This window comes from Ruditapes philippinarum, unplaced genomic scaffold (genome assembly GCF_026571515.1).
Source record: "Ruditapes philippinarum isolate M1 unplaced genomic scaffold, ASM2657151v2 ctg1785_1_1_1_1, whole genome shotgun sequence".
Taxonomy (NCBI): domain Eukaryota; kingdom Metazoa; phylum Mollusca; class Bivalvia; order Venerida; family Veneridae; genus Ruditapes; species Ruditapes philippinarum.
In genome coordinates this window covers 32,492-46,994 of record NW_026854096.1, presented here as the reverse complement: position 1 = coordinate 46,994, position 14,503 = coordinate 32,492, and positions in this window count along the sequence as shown.

Genomic DNA, 14,503 nt, shown 5'->3' with positions numbered 1-14,503 from the left:
GGTCCATCTGCCCTTTCAGGTAATACTAATAGTACGGACCCCGAACATGTCACAACTCATGCCCTTAAATAATTATTTTAAATCAAAAATGTGACTTATTTGATTGGAATTCAGTAATTCACTGAATGTTTCTAAAAAGCATGCAATAATTTCCATTTGTTTAATGAAATAATGCACAAGAGGCCAATGAGACCATTATAGGCAAAATTTATGTGATAAATGTGTTGCTGACTAAATAAAGAATCTGTTTAAGCAGAAATGCAAGGTTCATTTATTAAGATATTGTTATGAAATATAGACAAACTTCTTGACTTAATTAAGTCTGAATTGGTAGTACCATGTGTAGCAGACAGTCATACTAGCACCTTGCAAATGACATTATTTTGATTGGTTGAAACCATAATCCTACGCAATAAATACTGTCCATCATAAAATACGTATATGAGGCATGTATTTGACATTATGGAAACAAACAAAAAACGTATGATGAATTGTATTTACGCAATACAATTTGCTCATAAATAAGCCAACAGGAAATAGCACCTCAAAGACTTGCATTAACAGCAAAGACAAAAGCTATCTACCCCAAAGTTGTAAAACTAAAAAATTGTACAATTCTATCGTACTGTTTCTTATGTGTCACATTAAGCTGACAGACTTTCTGAGGCATATGCTTTTATGTGACATGTTTTTACACTGTTGATATGGATGATCTATATGATTGTTCACACTATTGATATCTTTTTCAATGTGATATCAAAGCTAAGTATTTTTCCTTTGATATTACATACTGTTGCTACTAAAAGGACTCATTTTGTTTTGTTTTTTAAGTATTACTTATTGTTGGGCGTGTAAAGAAGTATTGTTAAACAGTAAATGCATGTTAGCAACATTTTACTGGATTCTGGACAATGGCTTTTAGCCAAACATCTTGGTTTCTTAGATGTTCTGTTCAGTAATATCTCACTATGGGGTTGTGGGTTTTATATTTTTGCACTAGCTTTATCTATCATTTTAAAACCTCATAAATATTATTTATTCTATGTGGAAGGAAGACCACCCTATTTGATGACTCTTTTATATCAAAAATGTATTCGAAAAAAGTAAATTTTTTAGAAATTGTCAAAAATCTTTTACAATTGAAAGCGTGATAAATCATTATGGTTTAAAATAATCATAATAGTTGATCATATGTTTACTGGACAATAAGTTATATTAATGTGAAACAATAAGAAACATTTTGAACAAAGTTTATGTTTTCAATTGCAATCAAAGGTCATGGTCATTTTAAGGTCAAGGACAAACATAAGTGTTGTTTTGTCTAAAAATGAATCAAATCGATTATTGTCTTGAATTTCAGTTGTTTACTAGATACATGTATTCTTTGGTATATTCCATTGGTATATTCTTAATCTTATGACATTTTACGCAGGGTTATCTTTCACTGAAAAATGTATGAGATTATAAAGTTAGTATAAGTGAACAAGTAGTTTTCCCACTAATCTCCAATTAAATCATGTATTTTGTACAAGTATATATATGATGTAAACTATAGTTTTAACAGCTGGATAGAATTAGCCTATTATCATTGCAAGTTAAAATATTTGGCACACTTCATGTAATATCTTGCCTCAGAGATTTTAGGTTTTATGGTACATTTGAAATAAACTTGATACCTCTTTCATACCTAGCATTTCTAACCACACAGAAAGTTGGAAAGTCGGTGCCCTGATTTCTAAGGAAAGTTGGTACCATTCCTCTTTGCAACAGATTTCTATGGAAAGTTAGTGCCCTCCTGGTAAATGATTTCTTTGGAAAGTCTTTGACCTGTTAACAATACATGTATATTTTGAAAGACATTTCCCTATTTGTAACAGATTTCCTTGAAAAGGCATAATAACCGTATTTGTAACAGATTTCCTTGGAAACGCATTCATAGCCATTTTTGTGTCAGATTTCCTTGGAAAGGCATTATAGCCCTATTTGTAACAGATTTCTGTGGAAAGGCTAACTGGAAACAGATTTCCTTGGATAGGCATTCATGGCCGTTTTTGTAATAGATTTTCCTGGAAAGACATTCATTAAGCTAAGCTCTTTTTTATAACACTCACTCACTGATTTCCTTGGAAAGGCATTCATAGCCCTATTTGTAACATATTTCCTTGGAAAATTAATGATACTTTTGTAACAGAGAAAATTTATACCATATTTGTTACAGATTTCCTTGGAAAGTTGGTGCCCTTTTTGTAACATATTTCCTTTAAAAGTTGGTGCCCTTTTTGTAACAGATTTACTTAGAAAGTTGGTGCCATTTTTGTAATAGATTTTCTTGTAAAGTTGGTGCCCTGTTTATTAAAGAAATTCTAAGAAAATTTGGTCTCCACTTTATAATTAAGTTTTTCTTGAGAAGTTTGTGCCCTGTTTGTAACAAAGTTTTCCTCCAAAAGTCAGTGCCTTCTTTCTTACAAAGCTTTCCTTGGACTGTATTACAAATCTGACTATTTTGTTTCAAGAAGAATTGTCAGAGTGCATTTTTGTTATAATAGAATATTTACTTTATGTACAGTCTTTATTATATTTATTGAATTTGAATTGAATGAAACTATAAGAAGCTTGGCTATTGTATTAAACTCATTCAGTACATTCAAAAAGGTATTCATCTGTACTCATTTAATTTCCTCTTTTTATTAGAGATTTTCTGAAGTGATTAAGATAGGCAAGTAATAATGATAAGAATGATCAAATTTTGTTACAAAGCATTGTGAAAGTAAAGTAAAATATGAAGTCAGGTGTTTGATTGAAATTTCAGTTTATTTTTACAGTAACAAGAGGTCCTGAAGAGAGGTCCTGATCACAAATTTTCTGAGATTGATAGAAAGGCAATAACAGATGTTCAACACGTAGATTATATTTATATAAAAAATGCAGAGGATATCTGTAGAAAATATGATAACCTGTTGCATTCCTGCAAGTGCAAATTATCTCAAATTATCACTGCAATTTGTAGAGGGGAAAAATTCATCTAGAAATCTTTGATGATTGAAACTATCTGATTCTTCAAGATTTGAAGTTTTTCCGAAGTTTGTTTATAAGTGATTTGATGGAACCAGATATCTGTTTATCATTTATTGCTACTGATATGAAAAGTTTATGGGAATAAACCGGGTACAAGAGATCATTTAAAAGGCATTGTATCCCACCTGAATAGGTTTGTTCAATTACAAAAATTACATAATTATACCCATCCCCTTATTACCTTGAATTTTTATACAACCACTTAACTTAGAAGGGATGGGGGCAGCATATAGATTTGCCTTTGCCTGTCTGTTGGGCTTCCTGTCATACTGTCTATTAGGATTGACAATATAGTGGAATTTGGGGGGCATCGTTGTCCTATGGACACATTTGGACTTGTCTAGTTTACTGCATTATCATTTGTGGGGATAATTATGGAAATGAAAATTGGAAGTTGATTTTGGTAAGCCATTTAAGGTTGTAATAAGCTATTGGCTGGTTTGTAGGGTCTTGCTAATTTATTGCCTCATTAAGTAAATCATTATGATTTAAAATGCAAAGTTTTTGATTATTTTGGACGGCTCAGGTACATCATTATATGGTTAAGTTATTATCAAATGCTCTTTTTTATTTATAAATTTTTAATTAAATGCATTAATTTGATTTTTTCTCATTCAATGTATTGTACTCGTTAAAAAGTCAAGGTGTGTTTCCCAATCTTACATTGATTTAAAAAAGCATGTGTAGAGTAGTAATAAATTTTTGTTCTCTAAGAGATGATCAGATTCTTTGACATAAGGACAAAGGGAGATAAATCTGTCATACTTTATCTCTCTGTCAATCAAAATGCTATACTGTTTGGATCTAGAGATCTACTGTTTGGAATTGTCACTCAAATACTTGTAGATAAAAATAGGATTTAACTAATTGCAGTTTTTTCACAAATTCTTGCATTTTTTATTCATTTTCTTAAAATGCGTTTCAGTATGTGAAAAGGCAAGATTTTAGCATTTAATCATTCATGAGCCTTGTCTGGTATATACCTGAGTAAGGTATTTAGTGTGGTGCTTAAACACTTTTTTTTAGTTTCACTCATAAATATATCACTCAGTATGATAAAAGACTTTAGCGTGGACTAATTAAAACGTGTAGATTAAAAAACATTTAGTTTAAACTTTATGCCAAATGTTTAAACTTTTTATTCCTTTAGTAAACTTTCTTTATAAACTTTCAAATGAACACAGGATGTTGCAAGATTTCCAAAAAATGAAACAGCATCAAGGCCAGCCTGTTTCAACGTCAAGAAGATTTAATTCTAAACAAGTTGTTATAATAACAATCTGTGTGTTTCGATGCATTTTTGTGTCGCCTCTACGGAGTAGTGGCGACATATAGGGATCACTTCTCCGTCGTCTGTCTGTCCGTCTGTCCGTCTGTCTGTCTGTCTGTCTGTCCGTCCGTCCGTCACAAAACTTGTCCGGACTACCCCTCATAAACTACTGGTGCAATTTCATCCAAACTTTACAGGAATGATCAGTATCAAGTCTAGTTGTGCATATTGTCAGCATTTTCCGGTTCAATGATTTTTGTCAGAGTTATGGCCCTTTAGAAATTTTTAGTTTTAAAGTTTGTCCGGACTACTTCTCTTATACCACTGAAGCAATTTCAATGAAACTTTACAGGATTGATCTGTAGCTCAAGTCCTTGCGCATATTGCAAGGGTTTTCCGGTTGAATGATTTTTGGCCGAGTTATGGCCCTTTGATAAAAAGGTGTTTTTTTCTGTGTGTTGCCAGATACACAATAGCTTGTCCGGACTACTCCTCATAAACTACTGGTGCAATTTTATCCAAACTTTACATGATTGATCAGTACCAAGTCTAGTTGTGCATATTGTCAGCATTTTCCGGTTCAATGATTTTTGTCAGAGTTATGGCCCTTTAATAGTTTTTATTTTTAAAGTTTGTCCGGACTAGTTCTCTTATACCACTTATGCAATTTCAATGAAACTTTACAGGATTGATCTGTAGCTCAAGTTCTTGCGCATATTGCAAGGGTTTTCCGGTTGAATGATTTTTGGCTGAGTTATGGCCCTTTGATAAAAAGGTGTTTTTTTCTGTGTGTTGCCAGATACACAATAGCTTGTCCGGACTACTCCTCATAAGCTACTGGTGCAATTTTATCCAAACTTTACATGATTGATCAGTACCAAGTCTAGTTGTGCACTGTCCGTCTGTCTGTCCGTCTGTTACAAAATTTGTCCTAACATGAAATTGGCCATTATGAGGCGACACATGTGATTACTGATCGCTCTTGTATTCTGAAATAGATGTTTATCAAAACAACTAAAGCTTGCACTGGTAATGCAACATCAAGAAATAAGATTTTAATTCTAACCAAATCATTAACAATCTTAGTGTTTTCCACACATTTTGCTTAGAAATAGATTTTGGTCATAAAAAGGGCTTGCGTTAATAAATGAATTGATGAGAAACATGCGTCAATTACATTTCCTGTTTTTTACAGTATTACATAGTGTATCACAAACAAAGTCCAAAATATATCATTGTCTTAATTTACTTTGGGAATGGTTTTGATTACTTTGCTTAATCATGTATTCACAATATTTGCAATTATAAGATAAAAACAATAAGTTTTGACATTTTGATGATGGAAAATAATTTGAAACGGGAGTCTACATTCTGGGTATAGAGGATTTGATGAGTTTGGTGAGGGGGGGGGGGGTTGCCTTTTGTCATACTGCTTTTAAATGTTTTGTTCTTTGAATTGTTTGGGTTTTTTTTTCAAATAAGATAATTGCCACCATAGTGTCAAATTTAGATCAGGTCTTGTAATATAAGTTTATTAACGTACTATTGCTAATATACATGCTATTGTTTATATATGTACGTTTTTGTACGTATTTTTTTAAAAAGTATAAATTTTTTATTCTTAACATGAACTTTTCAGAAATAATAAAAACAATTTATAAAATATTGTTCATCATTCATCAGACAAGAATATTGATGGCCCTCACTTTGTTTGTAAATGGTTGGATTGAAATATTCTGAGATTAAAGAATAGAAAAATCTTTCATATTCATTTTAGTGTTGTTTGAACTTTTGAGATCAGAGAATGTTGATAATATATGTTTGACAATGTTTTAGTGTTGTGTTACCTCATATTTTTAGCACAAGTTGTTTGTTGTCTGTGACAGTAAAGGATTTACAGGAAACTGGCTCATCTTGTGTTTTAAGTGAAAATTTCCTACATTTTATAGAGAAACTTGTCTGTCATCCTTAAATTAGCTGTCAGTTTTCATGGCATTGATTCAGAAAGGATGTAATTTAGTGTTTTTCTCTTTGTCAAACAGAGGGATTTTGGTGACCAGCGAAATAAAAAAATCAAAGCACTGAAAGCACTGTTTTATAATGGTAGCTGTCTAGGTATGGAAGGGATTCCTTAGCCTTTTTACATCAAATATAATAGTGGAAGCTTTAAAGCATAATTTTACTCAAAATATTTTTTTCACATTTGTATTTTTGTTTGTATTATCTACAACATATTTGTTTATGTTGCTGTAGATATATAAAGGGACTTTGACATCTGACTGTGTAGTGATACAAGTTGCATGTTTGTAAATGAAATAAATCCACTCTTCTAGCAGGAGCATATTGAAATCAACAATTTGTTCTTCTTGTTTTCCTTCAGAGTCCTTTACCCTTTACTCATACTTACTTTTCGCTTTTTATATTACCTTTATTATATCTTCACCACATTAATGTGAGTAAGGGCTCTACTGAAATCACTTTATTGCACCCATCAGTTGATCTACCTGGCAGATGGTCATTCAGTCCATCTATCACTTTTGGTTCCAGCAGGTTAAGGGTTAAATTGTTCAGTTCAAGATTTTGACTAGATACTGATTGTGAATGTTACATTATTGTTATTTATTGTTACAATACATGTATTACAAAGTAAGTTATTTTTTTACATTTTATGAGAGATAAAGAGTATTGGCAATTAGCTTTATATTTTTATAGTACTTGAAGTAGATGAACAGTTTGTTCTTCTGCAGTTATAAGTGTTCCAGTAAGTGGTTGTAATTTTTCATTCTGAATCTTCTACAATTAACATGTATAAGGGATGTTCAAAAAGTATCTCCTTATATACCTTGCAAAGTAACTTTTTGATTAAAGGCCCATGAAGTCTCAGAAATATGTTTTCGCTTCTGAAGATTAGGCAAACATTTTTTGTACTGTTTTGATAATGGAGTCATTAAAAGCAATGTTGAATGTTAAAAAAAAAATGTCATAAAAGTCTTAAGGTGTTCAATCTGAAATAAAACTTTTTGTTGTTATTAAATTTTGATACATAATATAACTATGTTATTAGTTATAAAAATTTCGACAAGTTATATGGCCCTATATAAATGGCTGTTTGGAAATATAATCCAAGCCGCTAGGCGAGGGACATATTGCAAACATCCGTTTATATACAGCCATATAACCTGTCAGAAATATTTATAACAAAATAATAATAAAGTAAGCATCTTTTCTTAGAGAAAAAAGTGAGATTTCTTCATAAATGGACAGCAGCCGTGTATAAACGTCACGATTATCCAATGAAAAGAAACGTTACAAACATGCAGTAGTAGAAATATAACTCTATTGTCAATTCAGGGCACTTGGTTATTAGTTCAATTCTGTGTTTACCTGTAAAGTTTATTATTCTTGTATTTGTAACAGTTTTATCAGTGCTTATTTAATGATATTAATTTCATATGAGTCATGTTGAAAGCTTAGAAGTTATTAAAAGCTCTCTGCTTCCTGGAACGAAGCAGAATTGACATCATGTGAGAAAACATAAGTTTGAGCTTGATTATTGTACCCACAAACAATCAAACAAAAAGCAATCTTCTTATTAATACTAGGCCATTTTTTTACAATTTGTATGAACATATTTGATGCAAAACTATCGTGTATATATCCAATATTATTACTTTTTTTCTTACATCTCTTTTGTGCAAGTTTTTCTTATGAAATAATTGTCTTGCGACCCTGAATTTCTAAAATGGTCTTGTCCATCTTTCAGTCTGGACAACACCATTTGAGCCACGCCATGACAAAACCAACATAGTGCATTTGTGACACCGGCCTGCACATCCGCACAGTCTGAACAGGATCCATGCTGTTTGCTTACAAACCCTTTAACAAGTAGAGAAACTAATAACGAACAGCATAGATCCTGATCAGACTGTGAGGATGTGCAGGCTGGTCTGGATCCATGCTGTTCACAAACACAATATGTTGGTTTTGTCATGGTCGCGGCTCATTTTATTATTTTTTTGGATATCATATCAAGATATGAACTGACTGAATAGCTAACAGAGCTGACCATGATCAGATGGGCAGAATCTCTTTTGCAACCAGCAGTTGAGGGTTTATAAGCAGAATGTACCAGAATGGCACATATACAGAAATATTAATCTACAGTTTTTGTATGACATAAATACCTGTATATTTAATGATAATTGATGCTTAGAAAAATTCACTTTCAATTTGCTTAATTGGAACAGACTACAGACTGCTGAGTTATGGGATGCAAAACTTTGGTAACCACTTAATAATATTAGTGCATATAATTTTCTAAATAACAAAAGAGGACTTATAGACATACTCCATTGCTCAGTGGAAATTGTGATGTACTTATTTCACCTTATTTTTTTTAATATTGAAATCTTGTGTTCTAAATGGACAAATCTGTAAAGAATTCATCAGGAATCATTTTATGCAAATGTGCTTCTAATTAACGCCCCCCATTTCGGTTTTTGCAATGCCCCGGGGGCGATAAATGGAAACAACACGGTAGGTGAAGTTGACATTTAGTTTACAGTTTCTTGAACTGTTTCTAGTATAGGTGCAAGTCTTGGGGAGCAATTCTTCTTTGAGTGTCATACTTTTGCATTATTATGAAAATGACATTTTAATTTGACTTCACAGTAAGCAATTTTTATGTGACCTCCACAAAATTTTTCATTCATCTGTTGCAAGTTGTCCACTTAAAAAAGTTAGATGCAGGTCTCCATAAGCTTATTAAAGTGACTCAAATTTTTTACTTAGATTCACACGCCACTCTGAAATAGTAGATTCACGGGCCCCTCTGAAATCGTAGTTTCCAAGCCCCTCTGAAATCATAGATTCACAAGCCCCTCTGAAATCATAGATTCACACGCCCCTCTGAAATAGAAGGTTTACACGCCACTCTGAAATCGTAGATTCACACACCCCTCTGAAATCTACCCTCTGAAATTGTAGTGAAATCGTAGATTCACAGGCCCCTCTGAAATCAAGATTCACATGCCCCTCTAAAATCGTAGATTTCACAAGCCCCTCTGAAATCATTGTGGCTGTTAATGCTGTTAAGTGCTAAGAAACTTTTTTCATTTTAAGAAGTTATCCAGAAAGTTAACTTACCCAATGTTTATATCATATATATATTTATGTACTATCAGGGTCATACAGTACATGAATTCCAGTGACTGTACTTCCCTACATTTTCATTTTTATAGTGGGGGGAATATTCAAATAAGAATTAACATAAATGTGTTGAATTAATTTAGAAATTGAATTACATGTAGATATGGATTAATTGTACAGAGGTCAGTTAAAGGACAGCTTTATTGTAGCATGAACATGAACTGCAGAGAGGAATGGTTTGCTCACTTGATAATTATACAAAATTGTCAACTAATTTAATTAAACTCCATTAGGTCTTAGGATGATACTTATTAGGGAGAAAGTGAAGAAAACAAAACTTTCGCTTTTACACAAAGAGCAGTTGTTTGGAAAACAGCCCAAATGGGCAAAAACATCTTTAATGACCTTACGTTTGATTTTATTAACCTGTCAATTGCAAACTGATTATATGGTCAGTGCACACCATATGTTAATCTTTGATAAATTTTCGGTGTATGCAGTTAGATGTGTTTAAATTTAATTTTGTCTCTAAGATAATCATATTGAGCATTATAGCGTAATAGAGTAAACTAGGGTTTTTGTACTTTCAATGTATCCTAGATGTAACTCAAAAAGTATTTGACCTAGAGTATGGAATCGGGAGGGGGATATAGTTTTGGCGTTGTCCGTCCGTCTATCCGTCCGTCCGAATTTCGTTTCCGGAGTAGTTCTCTGCAACTAATGGCTGGAATTCAACGAAACTTTATGGGAATGTTGATCAGCATGTGAAGTTGTGCACCTGGGTATTTTCGTCTGGATATTTTTAGTATTTTTAGAGTTATTGCCCTTGACTTAGTAAAATTTTGTAATTTTCAACTTGTGTCGCATGTAACTCAAAAAGTATTTGACCTAGAGTCATGAAACTTTACAGGAATGTTGATCAGTATGTGTAGTTGTGCACCTGGGTATTTTCGTCTGGATTTATTTAGTATTTTTAGAGTTATTGCCCTTGACTTAGAAAATGTTTGCAATTTTCAACATGTGTCGCATGTAACTCAAAAAGGATTTGACATAGAGTCATTAAACCTTATTGGAAAGTTGCTCAGCATATTTAGTTTGTTCCTGGGGTTTCGCTTGTGGATTTATCCAGTATTTGTAGAGTTATTTCCCTTGTTATTTTATTGTTTTTGAATTTTGACTCTTCGACTGCAGATTTAGAAAAAATGCTTTGAATTGATGACAAAGATGTATTATTACCTTTTACAGTAAAGAAAACAGATATATTTAAATATTTACTTTTTCATCTTATTAGAAATGTAGGAGAGCAATTCAGCAAGTATTCTATCGTAAAGTTATCTGGGTTTTTTTTATCTCATTCAAAAACACATAATAAGGTTCGTATTTATGTTATTTTTATATTGAACCGACTACTCCCACAACTTAAGTTAGACTTAAGAAGTTCTTGAACTAATGAGAGATTAATGAACCATATACTGTACATCAGTCAAATAAGTATATAACATGTTTTTGACCAAATCGCCATACTCCCAAATGAGACTTGCACCAACCAGATAATTCAACTGGTCTGACAGACCAGTGTCTTTTAAAATTAGGTGGTCCTTGCCAAAATCAGGTGGTGTCGGACCAACGGACCACTGCTAATGTAGAGGCCTGCTGATGTAGAAGTACTATAATAGGGGCAGAAGTACTATAATAGGTGCAGAAGTACTATAATAGGGGCAGGAGTACTATAATAGGTGCAGGAGTACTATAATAGGTGCAGGAGTACTATAATAGGTGCAGAAGTACTATAATAGGGGCAGGAGTACTATAATAGGTGCAGGAGTACTATAATAGGTGCAGGAGTACTATAATAGGGGCAGGAGTACTATAATAGGTGCAGGAGTACTATAATAGGTGCAGAAGTACTATAATAGGTGCAGGAGTACTATAATAGGTGCAGGAGTACTATAATAGGTGCAGGAGTACTATAATAGGGGCAGGAGTACTATAATAGGTGCAGGAGTACTATAATAGGTGCAGAAATACTATAATAGGTGCAGGAGTACTATAATAGGTGCAGAAGTACTATAATAGGGGCAGGAGTACTATAATAGGTGCAGGAGTACTATAATAGGTGCAGAAGTACTATAATAGGGGCAGGAGTACTATAATAGGTGCAGGAGTACTATAATAGGTGCAGAAGTACTATGAAACAGACCAGAGGGGGAACTTATAAGAGTCACTATGGTAGCTTTTTTGCAAATTTAAAAGTTGATCTTATTCGATAAAAAAAAGAAGATTTTTTGTGTTTTTTTAGTGCTTTTGGATTGGATTCTATGATCTGATGTTACACCATCTGTAATGCTGGCCGCCAGTTGCCATCTCAAACATGCAGTCAGATGTTTCCATTAGTTTACCTGTGGCATACAGACTTTGACATATTTAATTAATCACCATACCTAAAGTCAAGACTCATTAACTACCACAAATGTCATGTATTACCATGGAACACTTTAATTGACTTTTGATGTTTCATCTAACTGTTTTATAAATGATGCAGGCCGCCTTTACTTCAAACTCCTTAACCTTGTGCTCTTGATTTCAATTAAGCATTTTATGAGATGAAGAATGAAGTATTGTATACAATTTGTGCAAGAATTAATGTAAGGACCTTTTCTAATGATGCTTGGGCTGGGTTGTTTTTTATTGGCAATCAAATTATTTGATTATAAGTCTCAGAGTGATTTTTTTTTATCATTTGTCTGAAGTTATTATTGTCCCCCGCCTTTTCGAAGAAAAAGGGGGATATAGAAATTGGCTCCGTCCGTCTATCCGTCCGTCCGTCTGTCCGTCCGTCACACTTTCGTGTCCGGTCCATAACTTTGTCATTTATCAAAGGAATTTGAAATAACTTGGCACAAATGTTTGTTATAATAAGACGATGTGTCATGTGCAACAATCAGACCCCTACCTCCAAGGTCAAGGTCGCACTTGCTCATTCAAGGTCAACATTGTCTATTTGAGGGTATATGTCATGTCCGGTCCATAACTTTCTTATCTTTTAAGGGATTTTGTAAATACTTGCCATAATTGCTCACAATAATGAGAAAATGTGTCATGCGCAACATCTGGTCACCTACTTCCAAGGTCACACTTGGAAGTTAAAGATCAACATAGTCTGTTACAGGGTATATTTCGTGTCCGGTCCATAACTTTGTCATTTATCAAAGGAATTTAAAATAACTTGGCACAAATGTTTGTTATAATAAGACAATGTGTCATGCGCAACAATCAGACCCCTACCTCCAAGGTCAAGGTCTTACTTGCTCATATAAGGTCAAAATTGTCTATTTGAGGGTATATGTCGTGTCCTTATCTTTGAAGGGATTTTGTAAATACTTGCCACAATTGTTTACAATAATGAGATGATGTGTCATGCGTAACAATCGGTCACCTACCTCCAAGGTCAAGGTCACGCTTGGAGGTCAAAGATTAATATAGTCTGTTATTGTGTTCGGTCCATAACTTTTTCATATATCAAAGGACTTTGAAAATACTTGGCACAAATAGTCACTAAAATAAGACGATGTGTCATGCGCAACACCTACATCCCTACCTCCAAGGTCAAAGTCACATTTCAAGGTAAAAAATTAACATTGTCTGTTAAAGGGTATATATATAAAGGGTTGTGTCTGATCTAGAACTTCCTCATAGTTCAAGGGATTTTGAAATATCTTGGAACAAATAGTCACAATAATAAGAAGATATGTCAAGTACAACACCGCCACACTACCTCCACGGTCAAGGTCGCACTTAGAGGTCAAAAGTTAACAGAGTCTGTTATATGGTATACTTTGTGTCCTGTCCATAACTTCTTCATAGATCAAGGGATTTTGAAAGTACTTGGCACAAATAGTCACAATGATAAGATGATATGTCATGTGTAACACCAGTGTCCCTACCTCCAATGTCATGGTCACATGATTGTAGAGGTCAAAGATTTACATAGTCTGTTTTAGGGTATATTTTGTGTCCAGTCCATAACTTTTTCATAGATCAAGGGATTTTAAAAATACTTTGCACAAATAATCACAATAATAAGACGATATGTCAGGTCCAAATCATAGGTCCCTACCTCCAAGGTCACACTTAAAGTTAAAAGATTAGAGGGTATATTTTGTGTCCCATCTATAACTTCTTCATAGTTCAAGGGATTTTGAAAATTATAGTTACAATAATAAGACGATATGTCATGCACAACACCTGAACCCCTACCTCCAAGGTCAAGGTCACACTAAGAGGTCAAAGCTTAACATTCCTTTTATTTCTTTAATAAATTTATTGTTGCGTTTGCAGATCTAGCATTGATCATAATTTTGGACTGAAAATCCTTAGATCCATACCTCAATCTTTTGAAATTGCACAATTTTATGCTTCATATAAAACTCCCCCGAGGCGGGGGACATTGGTAACTCTGTTACAAATTCTTGTTGTAATATATATGTGCACAATGCAAATCTGTATACATGTACATGTAAATAGTTTAAAAAAAAAAAAACATTTCTGTAAAAAAAAAGCATTTAAGCAATGTAATTATTACATATGATTCTATGACTGTATGTTTGTCCAGAATAAAAAAAAAACACGGAAGTTTGGCATCTTAATAAACTTGAAACTTTCATAAAGGCAGTAACCATTCATATTAAGTTCCGTGCGGATAAAAATCTTATATTAATTACTGACTTGTCACAATTGCTTGAAGCATGAAATAGTTCACTGTATGTCATGGATCCTGCTGACTTATGTTGATTATGTGGGCTCTTAATTCTTATGGTTAGCATGTAATGAATATTCTTAGTCCATTGTCTAAAAAGGTGCAGACCAATTTGACCAATTAACCGGAGTGTTTGTTATATGGTCTTTACAGATTCTAGTGTCACAACTTTAGAATTGAACAGCTTCAACGTCAACAAGCGACTTCTATGTTTGATATCTTAAAATATTTTATCAAACAGATGGTCAGTCTTA